The sequence below is a fragment of the Notamacropus eugenii genome, chromosome 4 (genome assembly GCF_028372415.1).
Source record: "Notamacropus eugenii isolate mMacEug1 chromosome 4, mMacEug1.pri_v2, whole genome shotgun sequence".
NCBI classification, from domain to species: Eukaryota; Metazoa; Chordata; class Mammalia; order Diprotodontia; family Macropodidae; genus Notamacropus; species Notamacropus eugenii.
The window spans coordinates 392,131,359-392,145,040 of record NC_092875.1 but is presented as its reverse complement, the minus strand read 5'-3'; positions in this window follow the sequence as shown (position 1 = coordinate 392,145,040).

The window sequence follows — 13,682 nt, the reverse complement described above, 5'->3', positions numbered from 1 at the left end:
ATCAGTGAAAGAGAGAAATATGAAATGGCAACTAAGGAGATAATAGGCAAGTGGAGGTTGTTTTGACTTAGTTTGGATGCATGGGAAGGACTTGTTTGTAGGCAAGATGAAGAATGAAAAGAAAATAAAAAGAACAACAACAAAAGAACAGAAGAACAGGAGCAACAACAAAAGGCAACAAGAAGAACAAAAATGACGAGCAAAAGTAGAATTATAACTGGGGTAAGCTCCCCAATGGAAGACAATACGATTAAGGGCACAAGTGTATGATGGAACTTGTCAAGGAAAATGTCTTCTCATTGTCTGACACTAGACCAGATGGGTGAAAATGTAGTTTGGACACGTGGAGTGACTTATTGGAATAATCTGGGTGATGATCCAGCACAGGAGAACCAAGGAGAGGTCATATAGGTAGGAGAAGAACCAGGAGAAACAGGTGCCTCAGAACCTAGAGAAAATGGAATATTAATGAGAAGAGGGTAATCAATAGTGTCAAAGACTGCAGAGGATTCCCAAAGAATAAGAAATGAGAAAAAAGGAGAACTTACTATCAGTAAATAAGATAGTGTGGATGACGAGGTAATCTCTTGGAAGAAGTGAGATGGCATAGAATAAATTGTGAGGGTAAAGGTGCTTACTTTGCATATTATATGCCAGATACTGTGCTAGACACTAGAGTTATAAGTACAAATAAACTCAACTTTCAAGAAGCGTACAGTATAGTAAGGGTGATGGAGAAGAAAACATATACTGCATAAAAAATTGTGTATACACAAGTATAGATTATTCACCTTAGACCAGTTTTAAATTTTAATAGCATTAACAATTTCACTAAGACTGTTGGGACAATAGTTAAATACAAGGTAGTTTGGGAGGAAGGGTATTAGCATTTAAGGGGGTCAGGAAAGGCCTCATGCTGTTGTGAGGAAACATTGAAGAATCCAGTAGGGATTCTTTTACTCCATCTTTAGAAGTACTTTACTCTCATAACAAGAACAGCTAGCATCAAAGTAGCACTTTAAGGATTCCAAAGCACTTTATAAACATTAACTATCTTGATCCTTGCAACAACTTTGGGAGATAGGGGATATGATTTTTCTCATTTTACAAATGGGGAAATGAAGGTACAAAAGTTGTGACTTATCTAGGTTTAAACACTTAGTAAGTTTCTAAGGCAGGATTCACACTCAAGTCTTCAGTACTCCAAGCCACTCCCCCTTAAACTTCCATTATTCACGCTCTCAGAATCATCAACCTTGAGTCACTTTCTCCAGTCCTACTGTTCGATGCCTCTGGAGGAAGAAAGAAAATTACAGAGTGGATCCATTAAAAATTCTTGCTACCCAAATCTCAGTGAAGACCTCCCTGCTATTTGACACTTTTTTCCCCTTTCCTGATTTTCTTTCTATCCCATATGACATTGTCTGTGTTGTTAGTTACACCTTGAAGGATATCATCTTATACACAGACATGACTTTAGGGAAATCCCAACTAAAGTGGTCTTTGTGAAAAAGTACAGTAAATAGTTGTAAGCACTAAGTAACATAGTGAGGACACCAGATGGAGAAGTAGATTATGAAAGTTATGAAAGAAATTATATTGAAAGAATAACAATGATAGGAATGAAATTAAACATTTCAGATATCCTAATTCAGAATCTGTGACAAGTATTTGGCATAGTCAGTATCTCTTATTTCTGCTTATCATTTGCCATAGGAAAAAGGATAAAGAGAACTTCAATTGTCCTTCTTATAGAAAGTATTTTCAGAGTAGTAAAGTTCAGGTGTCCAGAAGACAATATAAGTGAAAAGGAAATAGTCTGGTGTGTAAATGATTCAATGGGACATGACTATATGATTGGACAGAAGCACCAGTAGAGTTTATAAAGGCAGTTAATGAGAAAAAATAGATTACTATATTAAAGGGCACATTTTTGAAACTGTATCCCATCTGTGTTCCTGGAAAATGTGAGTTAAATAAATGAATTATTCATCCAAGGGCAGATAAAGAGAACTGCAGAGTGTGTTCACTTGGCCAAGAAATATAGAAGGACAGTCAACTGGTAACAGCTTCAGTTAGCAGGCACCAGGGTTTAATTGAACTCAAAAGCAATTCTAAATTTTCAAAAGGAAATTATTTCCTTTGCAAAATCTGCAAAATTGAACAGAAGCTTTTTAAGTTATAAAACTAAATTGAGGGTTTAATGGGCTTATGAATCCCAGCCATAAAGGTCATTCATTATATTCCTGCTTGGTTTAGTTAAGTAGAATGAAGCCTTCAATTTATTTCTACCCTGCTTCATTGTCTTTGCTTCATGTGTCACAAAATCACTGCTTTGGTGTCTTCACAGAATGTAAGTTTGGTGAAATAAAGGTGCTAAAACATGAACAATAATGATATCTGGAGTGGTAGCATATCATAATTCCATTCAATTTGGATAATATTCTGGTTAAGACAGTAGTAAAAAAGATGGAGTTCCTCTGCTGAGGAATTCTATCTTTTGAGAATTCTACCAAGATAGAGCTCCAGGTATTTCAACCATTCTTGTCAATTGACGGTTTTGAACATGTGATTGATCCTAGAGAATTCTTGAGGTTTCAAACATCTTGCATATAAAATTTAAAATTTCATGTATGAGTTTTAAAAAGCAGTACAAGGAAGATCAATACAGGAAAAACAAAAGTGTGATACATGTGGATTAGTTTTGGGGAGGCTTAATGTCTAAGACAAAGAAAATTCCATTACCAACCAACTGTATGATCATCAACAAGTCATATTATGTCTTTGGTTTGAGTTTATGAATTCATTGAATATCTTCTTGCCTTTATTAAGGATTTTCCTAAGTCAGTCAAACCACATATGTTAAATGTCTACTGTGTGCTGAACAATGTACTAGATTTATAAATCTCAAAGCGTTATATTCATACATTAATAGATTTTGAGCTGCGAAGACCCTTAGAGATCATTGAGTCCAGGCTCCTCACTTTTCAGATAAGAAAACTGAGGATCAGAGAGGTTAAATGACTTACAGAAGGCCACAAAGGTAGGTAGTGCCAGAGGTGGGAGGTTATCCTAATCCAGGTCAGTGCTCTTTCATTATGACAGTTGTTGTGTATGGTTACAGAAGAGGGGAAAGCTTTGATTGAATTTCATTTGTGAAAGATTATGGTACTCCAGAAAAAATGATATTGATTAAAGGAAGGAGAACAAGGAAAATATTTTTTTAAATGTAACAGAAATGGAAATGCAAGAGAACATTTAATGATTATCAGATGCTTACTCTCTTTCATACACTTTATGATACAGTGACAGTCAACAAGAATTTATTAGACTCTTATTATGTTTCTGACACCGTGACACTGGCCTCCCTCCTACTCCATGCATTTGCATTGATTGTCCTCCATTCTTGGGATGCTTATATCCTCATTTTTATCTCCTAGATACCCTATCTTTCCTTAAATCCTAGCTAAAATTATACTTTCTCCAAGAACCCTTTCCCAGGCAGCTTAAGGCTAGTGACTCCGTTCAGTTGATTATCTCCAATTTGTCCTGTAGATAGCCTGTTTGTACATGATTGTTTGAAAGCTATGAACCTCATTAGAATGTTAACTCCTTGATGCAGGGATTTTTTTTGCCTTTTCTTTGATTCCAGCAGTTAGCAATGAGTCCTAATTGAGGAACGGCAAAAAGAAGATACTTTCTAAATTTGTCTTGATCTGAATTAAATATTTCCAGGTGCTTTGATTTCATTACTTTATACACTCCTCCACTGATATAGATCTATGTCCAAGTAGATTGTCTTCATATTGTGACTGGAAAAAACAAAGTCTTCAACCAGGTGCTAGATCTTTTGAACATAGCTATCCAGTTGTTGCCAGACAATTTTCAGACAATGGGCACAAACCATTTCAGCATCTATAATGTATGTCTTTGTAAATTGGTAAGATCTATCAGATCTCATATTATGCTAAAGTAGCCTTCAAGAACTCAATGCCACCTCCATGCTTTTTGAAGCTAAAGTAAGACTTTTGGGGGCAGAGTTAAGAGGGCGGAGTAGATGCATAGACCCACTTGAGTTCTCCCCCAAAAGATAGCAAAATCTCTGTAAAAAAGGACTCCAAACAAATTTTAGATCAGCAGAAGCCACAAAATGACAGAGTGAAACAGATTTCCAGCCCAAAACAGCCTGGAAAACTAACAGGAAGGGTCTATCACCCCGGGAACAGGACTGGAGCAGGCTTCAGAGAGCTGAATCAAAGACAGCTCCTGTGACTTCCAGATCTCTCAGCCCACAAAGGCTAAAGACAGCTTCAAAGGGCAGTGAGAATGCTTTTTCAGTTGGGTGAGAGGGTTGCTGATTGGACTCCTGCCCCAAGCTCAGGGCAGCTGCAGCCACCACAGGAGCAATATCCACTTCTCAGCTCTCAGCCTATATACCCTGGGGAAATTGAACTGTTGTTATGGGTCTCATTCTTGAGTGGTGGTCCTGGAGTAAGGAGGAGAGCTGGCATGGCAGAGCTAGTAGAAGCTGTGGAGAGGGAATCTTACTCACAGTTCCAGGGCAAAAAGGAGTGCTTTGGTTGCTCACAGACCAGAGTGCAGACCAGGAGAGGACTAAACACCTCTCCCCTGACTACATCACTTTTGAGGAACTGAAAACTTGCAGGTCCCTAGAGATATCTTGGGGAACAGCTGCACAAAAACTCTGAAGCCTAGAATAGTATACCCTCCATGTGACAAAAGACTCAAAAATCAAATAAATGGTTTGGAAAATGCCTCAAAAGGTGAAAAAATAAGACTATAGATGGTTACTTTTTTGGAGAAGCTTTATTTTCTTTCATCATTTCAGCTGAGGAAGAGCAAAGAAAACAATCAGAAGACCAAAGCATCCAACTGGAGGAAGACAGCCAAGGTCAAGGCTCCTCCATCCAAAGCCTCCAAAAAATATGCAACAGTCTAAGGCCATGGAAGAACACAAAAAGGACTTTGAAAATCAAGAGTGGTGGAGGTAAAATTGGGAAGAGAAATGAGAGCAATGCAAGAAAATCACAAAAACTGAGTGATCAGTTTGTTAAAGGAGACTCCAAAAATGCTGAAGAAATTAATACTTTTAGAAATAGACTAACTCAAACATCAAAAGAGGTCCAAAAAGTTAATAAGGAGGAGAATGCCTTAAAAAGCAGAATTGCCCAAATGGAAATGGAGGTTCAAAAGCTCGCTGAAGAAAATAGTTCTTTAAAAATTAGAGTGGAACAGATGGAAGCTAATCATTTTGTGATAAACTAAGAAATTATAAAACAAAACAAAAGAATGAAAAAATAGAAGGCAATGTGAAATATCTCACTGAAAAAACAATTGACCTGGAAAACAGTTCCAGGAGAGATAACCTAAAAACTATTGGTCTACTGAAAACCATGATAAAAAAAAGCCTAGAAATCATCTACCAAGAAAATAGCAAGGAAAACTGTCCTAATATTCTAGAACCAGAGGGTAAAATAGAAATGGAAGGAATTCATCATTCACCTCTTGAAAGAGACTCCCAAAGAAAAACTCTTAGGAATATTGTAGCCAAATTCTAGAGTTCCCAGGTCAAGAAGAAAATATTATAAGCAGCCAGAAAGAATAATTCAAGTATTGTGAAAATACAATTAGAATAACACAGGATTTAGCAGTTTCCACTCTATGGGATCAGAGGGTTTGGAATATGATTTCCCAATGGTTTAAGGAACTAGAATTTAAGCCAAGAATCACCTACCCAGCAAACCTGAGTGTAATACTTCAGGGACAAAATGATATTTCAATGAAATAGAGGACTTCCAAGCATTCTTGCTGGCTCAATAGAAAATTTGACTTCCAAATACAAGAATCATGAGAATCATGGAAAGGTAAACAGGAGACAGATGCCATAAGGGACTTTTTAAAGGTGAACTGTTTACATTCCTACATGGAAAGATATTTGTAACTCATAAGAACTTTTAAAGTATTAGGGGAGTTAGAGGGAATATATCTATATCCTCATATACATACATTCATACACACACATATGTATATATGTTATATATGTGTGTGTATATTATACATATGTAGGTATGTACATATATATACATGGATGAGTGCACTGGGTGAGCTGAATATGAAGGGAGAATATTTAAAAATATAATTTACTGTTGAGTGGAAGGTACAAGGAGTAAGAGAAAGGGAGAGGTAGAACGTGGCAAATAATCTCACATAAAAGAGACAAGAAAGAGCTTTGACAAAGAAGGGGAAAGGGGGGAGATGAAAGGGAATAAGTGAGTCTTATGTTCATGGGATTTCATTTAAGGAGGGAATAGTACATACTCAATTGGATATGGAAATCTATTTCGCCCTGCTGGAAGGCAGGAGTGAAGTTGATAGGAGAGGAAGATAATAGACAGGACCACAAATTGGGGAAAGAGATACTCAGAAAGAAATGCCCTTGTGGGAGGATATGTAAAGGAAGAGATTGGAATAAATGCAGCACAGGACAAGACAGAAGGAAATGTGTTTAGTTTTTTGCAGCATAACTATTATGGAGGTATTTTGCATGACTACGCATGTATGACCTATATTGAATTGCTTTCTCAATGAAGATGGGTAGGGAGGGAGGAAGGGAGAGAATATGGTTCTCAAAGTTTTAACAATGAATGTTAAAAATAGTTTTTGCATGAAACTGGGAAATAAGTGGTACAGGCAGTGAGGTATGTAGATCTATTTTGTCCTACACGAAAACAGAGGGGAGGAAGAATAAAAGAAAGGGAGTAAAAAAAGAGAGGATAGACTGGAGGAAGGGGTAAATGAGGTGTACACTGTTGGGGGGAGGGGCTGGAGAGAGATGGGGAAAAATTTTTTATTCAAATTCTTGTGGTAATGAATGTTGAGAGCTGAAAAATAAATAAATTATATATTAATGTATGACTTTTATGGAGGGAATTATATAAGATATATTAGAAATTAAAGACAGTAAAAACAAAAGAGTAAACAAGGAAAAAGAAACAAATGTTTGGGGAAAATAATCCAAAAATTAGAGAATTGTACATTGTAATTCTGAGGTGTTTGCTCACACGCATAAACTTGTGAAATATGCAAAGAAAACCAGTCAATACTGTCAAAGACCATTAGAAAATGAGCACATTAATGGACTGTAGGTGGAACCAGGAATCAGACTAATCTTTCCCAAAAATAATTGATATAATGTAAAAAGTTGCAATAGTATTCATATACTTTTATTTAAAGTAATCTCACTACTTGATATGTACTATCAACTGTGAAGAATAAAATGAAGTACCCAAGAGTTCACAGAGGTAATAGGCAAAAGTCTGCCTTATTTCATTAAAGGAAGGAACCTAGACACACATGTCAGGGTCTACTTTAGGTCTGAGCAGACCAAAAGCAGCAAGGATGAGCCTTGATACATGTAAATGTGACTGGACAAAGAATCAAAGCAGTGAGATGTCATGGCAGAAATGAGATATAACAACAATGCAGCAAGTTTGCCAAGTGACAAAGTCTATTCATAGCAGGGCCTAATTACTGGGAAAGTGGTTCCTGCAGGTGTTTGCCCAAACTCAAGGACCACGTGGGGCTTATTTGAGCTAATTCTGTGATTTAGTTGCAGCAGAGTTCATCTAAGAAGTGACCACAAAGGATTGTTATTCCAAGTTCAGGGCACAGTTTGCTTGCTGGACCTTAGCCCAGGTAAACAAGGTATTTCCTAATAAGAAGAAGAGAGGAGCAGAAAAGAAAAATGACAGTACTCTTAAGGAGATAAATGATAGAAAGAACAATGTCCCATAATATATGAAAATATTCATAGCATTTTTTTAATAAGACAAAACTTGAGACAAAAAAGTGCACATCATTTGGAGAACAGTTCAATAAATAAAGGCTGATATTTCTGTAAAGAAATCTGAGGGGGAAATACAAGACTTGCCTGACTGTGTCAATTTAAAAAAACAGAAAAAACAATATTTGCACAAAGACCACAACATTCTAAATGATAACAATAAATGTTAATGAATTTCAGAACAAATGTAGAGATCAATATAGATCATAGTTTGCAAGTACAACAAACTTTTCTTCTCTGTTGAGAGACTATGGATGCAGAAAGTGAAATCTTTAGTTGAGATCAATGAACTTGAGAGTTTTGATAAAAATTACTGTTTTGTTATAAGGGAGGATGCTGCATATGTGGATTATTGATGAATGATTGTGGCATAAAAAAACATAGCTACAAAACATAGAAATATGGCAATAAAACCATACTTCCTGTCCTCAGGAATATCATACTAGATTAGTCTGGCATAATTAGACTTAAAATCAGAAAGAGCTGAGTTTGAATCCCCTCCTCAGACAATGACTAGCTGTTTGACTCTGGGCAAATAACAGATTTTCTGAGCCTCAGTTCCTTCATTTATAAAATAAGATGATTAAGCTTCATGTTCTTTAAGATCCATTCACATTATCAATCTATAATGCAACGAGTGTATGTTTTCAGCATGAACCAATTACATGATTATAATTGCTTGCTAAATATGGTATTTATACATTTCACTTTGAGATAGAAAAAGAAATCTGTATAACCAGTTAAATACAGAAAGAAAAATTTCTGAAAGAGAAGTAGGTTTGAAAGAAAACAACCATTTAAACACTAAACTCCTCAAGCTCAAACAATAAGAAATTATAAAATAAAGGGTTTAATGAAACAAAGAGGAAGTAAGGAGGGGGAGAAACACATAATGACTGAATAGAGCCAAAGAGCTAAACTACAGCAATCAAAGCAAATGGCAAGAAAACAAAAGGCACTGATTAAATTCAACCTCTTTGCTCTCAGAATAATATCTTCCCTGCATGTTTGGAAAAAGCTATATAAAAAAGCCTGCTTGAGAGCTTAGCAACTGTCATCAGTTCTACTTTCATTACTATAAGAAGGAAGGTATACTATGAGTAGTCAATTAGAAGAAACTCCCACTTTTATAGTATCATGGGTACATAAAGGAAGGGGGGCATTTGAAGTTAATATGTCCTTTCTATGACCTTGACAACCAAGAAGTGAAAAGGGAAAATGGTCCAGCTCTGCAGAGAACAAAACAGTGTTCCACTTGGCCTTCAGATTATGGCAGTCCCTCTTTCTAGTCACACTTATCTCAGATTCACAAAGGGTCCTTAGGCTTAGGCCTATCCTGGTTGTCATCCCCATAACCTTCTCTAACTATCAGCAACCTTAAACTAAGGCATGAAGAAATGGACTCAGGACTACAGAACATGACTAAGAACATTATTATAGAGTGCAACTATCTAGATTGGCCTAGATGACCACTGCGATCCCTTTCATCATCTCAAGTTCTGTAATTCTATGAATATCTTCTTTATATTACTGGTAGCAATGTTTTTTAGTTACATCCCAATAGTTAAAGAAGTGGTGTGATACATTGAAAATGATATCAGATGTGGAGTCAAGAGGGGCCAGTATTATTGTGAAGGAGTTAGTCATTGCACAAGAGAGACTTCTAGAAAACTAACACTACCCATTAAGTAACAATTTTTTTAATAGTTCAATCATTTTGCATGTCAATATTTCTAAAATACATGGTACATTTACAACAGAGCACACCAGCATTATTTTTAATGAGGCAAAAATATTCAGTAGAAAGTCCTGGTTTTAAAACTAGAGGATTCAGATTAAAATATTAACTGTCACTTAAAACCTCTGTGACCTAGGACTAACCACTGAACCTCCCAGAATACCAGCCTCTTCCATTATAAAATGAGGGGAATTTGTCTCTCCAACATTAAAAGTCCCCTCTTTGGTCTAACTCTAACAATCCTGAGCTCTTATAATTTTGGATTAGTCAATTATAAACAATATTTATAATAGGCCTGTGTGTGCTAATGTACTTTACTCACATACTTTAAGATAAAGCCCAGAGTCATTTTGTGCTTATTTCCTATTTTTTTTCAGCTGGCTTCTTGATAGAGATTATTCATAAGCAAATGATCTCTTAATAAGTGGAATTTTTATCTATTTAACCAAAATGAACAGGATGGTCATACCATAACATTACAAACATGACAAGGCCTTAGCATAGAATCTTAATAATTCTAGGAAAGGGAAAAAAAATTTCAATAACAGGAGATGAGGTATTAGAGCAGCTAGATTTTATAGTGGATAGAATACTTGACCTGATGTTAGGCAAAGGTGAAGTTAAATTCTGCCTCATATACTTATTATGTGTGTGTGTGTCAATGGGCAACTTTGTCTGTTTCCTCATCGGTAAGACTGGGATATTAACCACCTCCCAGGGTTACTGTGAGGATAAAATGAGATAACTTTGTAAAGTAGTTTGCTAAAAATAGACTTCTGTAAATATTATTATTATTATTATTTTAAATCAATATGCAAAAAAAAACTTCCATGAATACTGAAACTGATCTAAGACAATAACAATTTGACTTTATAATTTTGAAACTACTTCTCTATAGCTTTGTCTGAATAGATAAAGACTAATTGTCCTATTCCTTTTCACTTTGTTAGCTAACTTGATTTATGAACTTCATGCCTCTGTAGGATCTTTACTACTGGTTTTAAGTGTTCAGGTATTCAATATGATGTTTAACTTTGGTAGTTAACAGAATACCAATCACCTTGAAAAACAGAACTTTGCTGATAATTAACACTCAAATTTTCATGATGTCAGTGAGAATTAAGTTTGTCAAAGATAATAAGACTCAGACTTTCTGTGCTGATTTTTCAAACTTCAAAATTCCTCGGAAAAGGAATTTCTTCAATTAGAGAAATTTGTTTTTACTCTTTCAAAGAGTTTACATTGAATTAGTGTAAAAGTCGTAAGTTACTTCCCTCTAATGCACTATTTAGCATCAGAAAACAACTTCCCAATTTGTTCATTATCTGTCATTAAATTGGAAGCATTTAGAATTAAGTTCAATGTCAGCATTGACAGCATCGATAGAATACAAACTATGGATAGATTCAGGGCTCAGTGGTTGTTTTCCTCTTTAGTCTTCAGTTTTTCCTTGTAGGCAATTCATCCCTCTCTCCCTGTCATCCTACAATCAAATACCTGGTTTTTTGATTATAAGAATTGTTTCCTATCTCTTCAGATAAATTGCAAATCACTGTCACATATTTGAAGAACTTGTTTTAGTTTCTTAAATAACTAGTCTTGGTCACAGAATGCATTTTATCTTAAGAATTTCATTTAGAGTTAGATGGCAAATGAAGCTCTGGACCCAGATTAGGTACTAGTTGTATGCTCTTTCATTTTCCACAGGTTACATCACATAGTGTTTTTATTTAATATACTCAATCATGTGTGGATTTTGATAAAAGTTGCACATATCTAGACTGGTAGGGTTTTCCAGGGAAATATGTGTTGTTTTTTTTTTTATTTAACTTTTAACATTTATTTTCACACAATTTTGGGTTACAAATTTTCTCCCCTTTTATCCCCTCCCACCCCAACCCAAGTTTTCTAACTGCCCCTGTGACCTATCTGCTCTCTCCTCTATCCTCCCTCCCTGCCCTTGTCTCCGTCTTCTCTTTTGTCCTGTAGGGCCAGATAGCTTTCTTGACCCCTTAACCTGTATTTCTTGTTACCCAGTGGTAAGAACATTACATTTGGTCCTAACACTTTGAGTTCCAACTTCTTTAGCTCCCTCCCTCTCCACCCCTTCCCCTTGGAAGACAGGCAATTCAATATAGGCCATATCTGTTTAGTTTTGCAAATGATTTCCATACTAGTTGTGTTGTATAGGACTGACTATATTTCCCTCCACCCTATCCTGTCCCCCATTACTTCTATTTTCTTATGGTCCTTTCCCTCCCCATGAGTGTCGACCTCGTATTGCATTCTCCTCCCCATGCCCTCCCCTCCATCCTCCCCCCCACCCTGCTTGTGCCCCTGTCCCCCACTCTCCTGTATTATGAAATAGGTTTTCCTATCAAAATGAGTGTGCATTATATTCTTTCCTTTAGTGGAATGTGATGAGAGTAGACCTCATGTTTTTCTCTTGCCTCCCCTCTTTATCCCACCACTAATAAGTCTTTTGCTTGCCTCTTTTATGAGAGATAATTTGCCCCATATAACTTCTCCCTTTCTCCTCCCAATATTTCTCTCTCACTGCTTGATTTCATTTTTTTTTAAGATATGATCCCCTCCTCTTCAATTCACTCTGTGCACTCTGTCTCTACGTATGTGTGCGTGTGTGCATGTGTGTGTGTGTGTACTCCTACCCAGTACCCAGATACTGAAATGTTTCAAGAGTTACAAATATTGTCTTTCCATGTAGGAATGTAAACAGTTCAACTTTAGTAAGTCCCTTATGACTTCTCTTTGCTGTTCACCTTTTCATGGTTCTCTTCATTCTTGTGTTAGAAAGTCAAATTTTCTTTCCAGCTCTGGTCTTTTCATCAGGAAAATTTGAAAGTCCTCTATTTCATTGAAAGACCATTTTTTCTCCTGAAGTATTATACTCAGTTTTGCTGGGTAGGTGATTCTTGGCTTCAGTCCTAGTTCCTTTGACTTCTGGAATATCCTATTCCATTCCCTTCTATCCCTCAATGTAGAGGGTGCCAGATTTTGTGCTATCCTGATTGTATTTCCACAATACTTGAATTGTTTCTTTCTAGCTGCTTGCAATATTTTCTCTTTCACCTGGGAATTCTGGAGTTTGGCCACAATGCTCCTAGGAGTTTCTCTTTTTGGATCTCTTTCATGCAGTGTTCTGCGGATTCCTTGAATATTTATTTTGCCTTCTGGTTCTAGAATCTCAGGGCAGTTTTCCTTGATAATTTCATGGAAGATGATGTCTAGGCTCTTCTTTTGATCATGGTTTTCAGGTAGTCCCAGAATTTTTACATTGTCTCTCCTGATTCTATTTTCCAGGTCAGTTGTTTTTCCAATAAGATATTTCACATTATCTTCCATTTTTCAAATCTGCGCGGTATGTTCTGAGATATCTGTCTTTCTCATAAAGTCCTTGGCGTCCATCTGTACCATTCCAGTTTTGAAAGATCTATTTTCTTCAGTGAGCTTTTGAATCTCCTTTTCCATTTGGTTAATTCTGCTTTTGAAAACATTCTTCTCCTCATTGGCCCCTTGCACCTCCCTTGTCAGCTGAGTTAGGCTAGTTCTCAAGGTGCCAATTTCTTCAAGATTTTTTTGGTTCTCCTTTAGCAGGGAGCTGATCTGCTTTTCATGCTTCTCCCTCATCCCTCTCATTTCCCTTCCCAGTCTTTCCTCCGCCTCTCTAACTTGATTTTCAAAATTCCTCTTGAGCTCTTCCATGGCCCGAGCCCATTGGGTGGGCTGGGACACAGAATCCTCGATTTCTGTGTCTTTGCCTGATGGCAAGCATTGTTCCTCCCCATCAGAAAGGAAGGGAGGAGGTGTCTTTTCTCCGATAAAGTACCCTTCAATAGTTTTATTTCTTTTCCCTTTTCTTGGCATTCTTCCCAACCAGTGACCTGACCTCTGAATGTTCTCCTCACACCCACCTCGCCTCCTGGTCCTCCCAGCCAGCGTTTGGGGACTGAGATTCAAATGCTGCTTCCCGCCTTAGGGCTTTTGTCGGGGGCAGGGCTGCTATTCAGTGTGAGAATTAAGTTCAGATGGTCAGGGGTAGGGCCGCCTCTCTGGCTCAGT